Raw genomic sequence first — 7,590 nt, 5'->3', positions numbered from 1 at the left:
GGTAATTTGAGAAAATAGAGGGTCATGTCCAAGGTGGCCTTGAACAATAGAGAGTCATGTCCAAGGTGGCCCTGAAAAATAGAGGGTCATGTCCAAGGTGGCCCTGAAAAATAGAGGGTCATGTCCAAGGTGGCCTTGAAAAATAGAGGGTCATGTCCAAGGTGGCCCTGAAAAATAGAGGGTCATGTCCAAGGTGGCCTTGAAAAATAGAGGGTCATGTCCAAGGTGGCCTTGAAAAATAGAGGGTCATGTCCAAGGTGGCCTTGAAAATATAAGGTAGTATTGTCATGAACAATTTTTAGACATTTTCAACTTTTCAATTTCAAAATATCTTTTTAATACAAATATTTACCAGCTACTTGAATTCCTTGTATTTTTAAGTAGATAGAATAAAAAAATACAATTTTAACTATTTTACTTTGCCTTATTGAGGTACTAACTTCAAAAGTATGAAATACCTTAGTTTCCTGAACATCTACCACGCAATGAAAATGACAGTTTAGCAAAATAGGAGAGTTTAAAATGTACTATCAGCAGTCAAACAAAGTAGTGGTTAAAACTGTTCGAAAAATCGCAATTTGACAACCGTGATATATCAAAAACAGGTAAAGGATCAAAATTTGTAAGATTCAAAACATTCTGCAGAACTATATGATAAGTACAGTTTGCAAAATTTTTGTTTATTTCACTGTATTTACATTTGCAAAAAAAGCAAATTTGACTAGATTTAGTAAAAAGCAGTTAATTTAACTTTGTTGCCAAGTAGATTGAACAAAATTAAGAAATTTACCTTAGTCTGTAGCAACAAATTATGGTCGTGCCTTATTTTTCAATAATTTTTGACAAACTTTTCAAAATCCTATAAACCCAAAATATTTCCAATCGTGTTATATATATATATATATATATAACCGTACTCTCTGTGCCCAAGTTCAGAGGTTGCCATAAAGCCATTATGGTGATAACCGGGAGGGCACATTGTATACATTTTGTGGTGTATATATATATATATATATATATATATATATATATATATATATATATATATATATATATATATATATATATAATGTGTCTAATCCTCTACAAGAATGATTTCAACAACGTATTACTTTGCATTCCTCTACTCCAAGAATATGAAGAGATTGAAATACCTTCCCCACTCCCTTCAGTGTGATCGGTTGCTGGTCTGTGTTCGGATGGCAGTTTGGTCTTTCCCTGTTTCCTTTCCCATACAAACTGTGGAGCTGGTTCGGCACGTCGTTTCCTAGATTCGTCTGACACACCTAGCCAACCACACATGCCGCCTTCGAAGTCACAACTCTTGGCTGTTGGAACGAACGAGTGAAGGAATGAGATGATTTTGTTGAGAATGAAACCCATTAATGGAATCCTGAATCCGAACAGCGAAACGGCATGTCTGAAGCATAGACACTTGAAATAGTGTACTTGAACTCATAAGAACGACCCACAGTCAGACTGAAGTTTTTTCCTGGGCAATCTTTTCACAGAATCTTTTCACTTACCCTGCAGTAAGATATTACTAGCCTCAAAACTGCAAGGGTCACCGAACTAAGATTTTGATCAGAGCCAACACTCACCTCAAATATACTGACAGTTGAAATTCAAAATGGTCCCTAACTTAATACTAAAAAACTAAATAAACGTTTTATTTCCAAAAAAAAAACCATGACGGCTTGAACCGTTTTAGTCCACAAGCTCAAATGAGTCGACACAAGCAGCAGATCATGAAAAGTATAGTAACAATTTGAGTAATCGAAAGATTTTCTCAAAGACATGAACAAAATACTCAGCAATTCTTTCCAAAATCGACGTAAAAAATAGGCTTCCATTCACCTGTCTTTCATTCCATTATAAAAAAAATGATGGCCTCTTCAAATAGCCGATCAAACGCATCGCTTTATGGCATGTGACATCGTGTTGGGGTCAAAGGTAAAAAAATAATAAATATCGACATTTGACATTGTGTATGCTGGTATCATGTACTCTGTATGGCAAGCAAACACCGCGAGAAAAGGCAGAGTAGTTTAACGTTTTGCGAATTTTGATGCATTTTGTGTCAATAATTCGAAGAAAGTAAGTGTCGATTGTGCGTCTACAATGTTTTGAAATGAAAAAGAATGCTGTTAATAGTCACAGCTTGTCCCGGGAGATAACCCTTCTCTGGTGATGGATTGTAGTATTTGCACACGTCAGACTAGATCTTGCACATACTACGCATACTCAATGAAGTAATGGAAAAAATAAAGTGCCATTGTTTTGCCAGTTTTGGCGATTTCAGTCGTTTATTATGCATCTGAAATAGCTTGTATAGATTGAATAATGTTGCAAGTTCACTATCAACATAAGTTATGGAGTATGAAAAAGAGGATTTCTTTTTCAAAAATTTAAACAATAGGACAATAGATAGCATTATTGGTGAATTTAGTGGTTGCACATTTTCCATTAATTTTTGCTGTAATCCTATTTTTATCAGTTACCGCTGTCATTTGATGATGGATTAGTAAAGAATACTTTGGTGCTGAAATGACACAGGTATTAACTGACATTTATTATTATCATTATCATTATTATTATTATTATTATTATTATTATTATTATTACAAGTTTAGGGGCTATAAGTATTATATAGAAATCTAATAACAGTTCATTGAAGCTGTGGAAATTCTGAAAAAGAGGTGTTCGAATGCAGGCCCATCGTGGCAGTCGTGGGCGTGCACAAAATAAGGCACAGCAACTGTGGAGAGTCTATGCGTATGCCAGTGTATTTGCTGCAAATATACCTTTACGCATGCGCACTCGTTTGCCAGTGTAGTCTGCCAATATGAGCATGCGCAATTGAATTTACTGCGCGTGAATGTGTAGTCTGTACACTACGTCTCGTGCTATATTCTTGTCGTTGAGCTTTGCATGTTGACAGAAACTGGAATTACTGCAGAGAATACTTTTCAGTACACCACAAGTGAGTCCCTAAGGTAACAAGTGGGACGTTTAGGAAATCCTTTCAGAAAGTTCACGCCGCCTGTGGCCATTTTGTGGAGTATAAGCTTATACGTACCTGGAGCGACGGTATACAGTATTTCTACTGTACATATTGCCAGGTAATATGCGATGGAATTTTGCGTTTCACGTCGTTCAATCATTCAGATGGAAATGCCAGCCTTCTCAGACTTTGAAATGCTAACTCTTGTATAACAATGACGTAATTTAATGAGAAGACCTTTGTATTCGAGTTAGGCAACAGTTTTTGATTTGAGAACTCTCATCATGGCGGATTCAGTGAGTATTCAACAACTTTTTCATATGTCCATGTAGCACATTTGTGCAAAAATAAGCAGGTCCACAGGCCTTTGGCGAATCAATAAATGCGTTTTTCACCAAGCTGAAAGGTTGAAAGATGCGTCCGTCACTTTGGGACGAGCTAGATAAATGCAGTCAAACCCAGCTGGGCATAGAAATTTGCCATAGTAGAGACGATATAGTACGATCGGCCGTACCCGTGCGGTGGAACTTTGCAACAAAGTTTCCATATCTGAACTGACGTACTTGAATGACAGGCACAGGGTATGATGGCCAATAAAAATGCATTCTCGTTGCATTTTGATAATAATGTATCAATCACAATGACACGGAAATTATGCCTCCTCCCAACAGAAGGGCATGGTCTATTTTTAGCCCTGCTACAGTATATCTCAGTGCTGAAAAGGCCATATTGTTGTCATGTTGTCATGACGACTTTTAAAACTTGCATACAACTGTGAGAGTGAAACGGGTTGTTTATAGGTCACAAAACCCTTTTGAATCCCACTGTCGTCCATTACACCTGTTTCCTTGGGCATTAAAGGTGTGCAAGTATACACATCAAAAGACTAGAAAATTCACTTCATGGGCAGAACCTTGTAAAATATGCCTTTCTTGTCTGGTTAACGAAAAAAGATACCCCTGATCTAAAATATGCATGGGCTACCAGCCAGTGTCACCGGGCTACAAACTTCAGAATATGGTTGCTCAAGTGGACTACCAGGGAAAAAAAGTTAATTTCCAGCCCTGGGCAATATTAAACATGAAACATTTAACTTGTAATATTTCCCCTTGTCTTGGCCTGCTGGGTTTAAAAAAAATGTTTCAAGGTATACAGGGACCATGTTCAAATTTAGCCATTGCTACCATGGAAAGGGGAGATCTAGCTAATCATCAGAATCATAGAGTTTATGGGGTCACGCCAGGTCACACAAAAAATAATGCACCAATACATGGCCATAATTTTACTTTAGTTAAACAATCAGAAATAATTTGTCTTCATTATTCTTCCTGGAATGAGGCAAAAAAATCAAAATAAATTATTATAAAATGAACATTATTATACGTCGTTAATTATAAATCCATAAAATAAATAAGTACCAGTGAATTATGTTTTAAATAAAACAAAAAAACTGTGCGCTACTGTTACTGTTTCTGATAAATAATGGTACATTGGGTGATAAGGGGAATTGGGTTCATAAAATTAATTTGAGATTCAAGTAGAATTAATTTTAGCACATAAAATTAATTTGAAGGCATAAAATTAATTCGATGAATGCATAATAAGTTGGTACTATACTCTATAACACTTATTTGGGATGACTGCATGAAACAAAATTAAAAATGTTTGAAAAATTATTTCTGGCCTATATGAAATTAATTCAAACACACTAAAATAAACGGAAAACAAATTTTGATAACAATGGCCCCAATGTACATTATCTTAATTATTCTTCCTAGAATGAAGGCAAAGAAGTTACAATTATTATTATTATAGAACAAACGTTAAAATTTGTTACTTAGAAATCCATAAAATAAATAAAAAACAGTGAATTATGTTTTAACATAGACCCTTTCAAGGGTCTATTGTTTTAAATAAAAAAGCTGTGGTTCCCAAATAGGTTACCATGGCAACATAAAACAAAAATGAACATTGAGTTCATGCTGTGATAAATACACTTAGGAGGAGCATTTGCATAGTTACTGGGATTACTTTTAATGGAATTTTGAAAACAAAATTGAAATTTTAACACGCTATGGAAACACAGGGCAGTAAAAATGGATATCATATTTTGTCTTTCTAATCTAAAATAACCCTTTGGTATAATATTTCTGTTGATTAATGGATTTTTACACTGGATATTTGGTCTTTCTAACCCAAAATATCCCTTTGATATAACACATTCTGTTGATTACTGGATTTTAGGTGGAATCTTTGAAAAACTGGTAATTTTTACTCCTGAATGGTTGCCATGGAAACATCTCACATTAAAATGAGTGTGATTTTTTTGGTGTGCTAACCAGAAAAACCCCTATTATCAATTTTTACATCAATCAATAGTTCTTTAATATGAATTAGGGAAAAAGTAACATTTTAAATCCCAAACTGGTTACCATGGCAACTCTTAACATTAAAATAAGTCTCGTGTTTTGTATTGTCTGACCCAAACTCCCCAACTAGATAATTTTCATAACAATCAAAGTAACTTTTCATGGGATATTAGAAAAACTGAAATTTTCAACCCCTAAAATGGTTACCATGGAAACATGGGGCAGTGAAATCGATATCATATTTTGTCTTTTCGACCCAAAATACCCTTGGGGTGAAATTTTCATGGAAATTGAACCTATTATTATTCGCGTTATTATTTCTATATAATACTTATATTAATTATTATTATTATTATTTAGCAAAAGCAGGGAGTTTAGAGATTTTGTAGCTGAGTTTATTGATTGGATTTTCTTTTTACCCATGCCCTGAAATGTACTTGATTTTAAAATTGCAAAATCCTTTCTATCACAAGACCTATTATTTTGTTGAAAATATAAAGTCTATGACTCTACATGGCACATGATAATCATTTGTTTTTTGTATTTGCCATAGGAACACAAGAAATGAAACTTGATGAATAGGAAACTTTTACAATAAGATAAGACTCTGAAAATTAAATCTAAGTCAAGTTTTGACGTTTTTGTGGTGTGTCAACTAGTTCAGGAATGTTTGGAGTCTATTATGATGGTGAAAATCAGACGTGAAAATTTTCAAAGGATACCTCTGTTCGTAGGTGAGCTTTGGGACTTTCTGAACAAGAAAGTTTAGACAAAACACTCACCACATCTTAATTCATCATCGCCATCGGTACAATCGCTACGGAAGTTACAAACCCTGTCAGCAGATATACATCTACTATCAGCATTGCAGTAGAATTCATTTGGACTGCACAATGGTTCGGGTGACGGAGAGGGTGAAGATGGTGGTGGTGTCGTCGGTGGTGCGGTCGACGGCATACCTGTTTAAATAGGTTATAACAAAGATCATTAGGTTTCGCTGCCGACGACAAGTAACTTTTCCCAAACACTTATATAAAGACTTACGACAAAATCACATTTCTGACTCTCATCAATGCGGCGTCCGTCTGTCCAGGTGTCTTTGCCAGAACCACACAGATTGTCAGATTGGGGAAAACTAAAATGGTGAGATTCTAAATCAGAGGTCACACGGTGACATATAAATGCCATGTACGTCTCGAAAAATTAACGATTGTAGGAAAGGACGCACAGAAAAATGCTGATGGATTTGATGTTGATTTTCAGGGTGTAACTTAGGATGTCGAGCGTCCAGGCACGACTCAAAATGCGTTGTTTTGATTCTTGAAGATGATCCCTAATCTGGTCTTGTCTCTACCAGGATCCGAGTCAGATTGCACAAAAGAATAAGACGATCACTGCGAGTTTGATAACCTTATATATTCTCACATTTATTTTTATGCGATAATCTTTCGCCATCCGTTCACTTGCCGACTAAGGCAGTAACCGTATATCGATGTTCGCGAATACAAATATCTTGTAAGGTATGAAAGTGCGACTTACCAACGGTTGGAGGATCTACTGTGGTAGTCCCTGGAACTCCTAAATGGAAGAATGGAAAAATGATACACTTACTCTTACAGACAGCAGATTCTATCTCTCTACCTGCCTGTCTCTCTGTCTTGTCTGCCATCCAAATCTGTCTGGCTGTCTCAGTGTCTGTTTGTCCCTGTCAATTGTTCTGTCTCCAGTTGTCTCTCCCTGCCTCTGCCTCTCGCATTGTTGTCAATTCCCTATCTTCCATGTTATTTCACAAGTCTGAGACCATCTACTTTGGACGGATATTTCTTTCTGTCTTTCGAATTAAAGTGAATAGAATTCAGCCTACCTGTGCAGTATCCATCACTGATGACCACGTCATCGATGGCTATGTCACTGGCTGGCCCGTTTCCTCTGATGGCAACGAATATCAGCTAATTGTAGAGAAATAAACCAATATTTATTGCTACCAGAAAATTAAGATTAGGCTTGAGACACTTTCTTGAGGCATAATCTCAGCGAAAAAGACAGTTTCGATAAGACTTCACATAAACATGGGAAAACATAGATGGTAACCAATGTTATCCTGAGGTAAGCTTAATGTTGGCCACGCAGGACAAATTAATTGGGTTTTTTTTGAATAGCCGCTTTTATTTTGGCCAATTTTGAAATTCCCAGGTACTTTTTTTGAAATATGAATAA

Source organism: Ptychodera flava, unplaced genomic scaffold (assembly GCF_041260155.1).
Source record: "Ptychodera flava strain L36383 unplaced genomic scaffold, AS_Pfla_20210202 Scaffold_63__1_contigs__length_709137_pilon, whole genome shotgun sequence".
NCBI classification, from domain to species: Eukaryota; Metazoa; Hemichordata; class Enteropneusta; family Ptychoderidae; genus Ptychodera; species Ptychodera flava.
Note: the sequence above shows the minus strand (reverse complement) of the source record.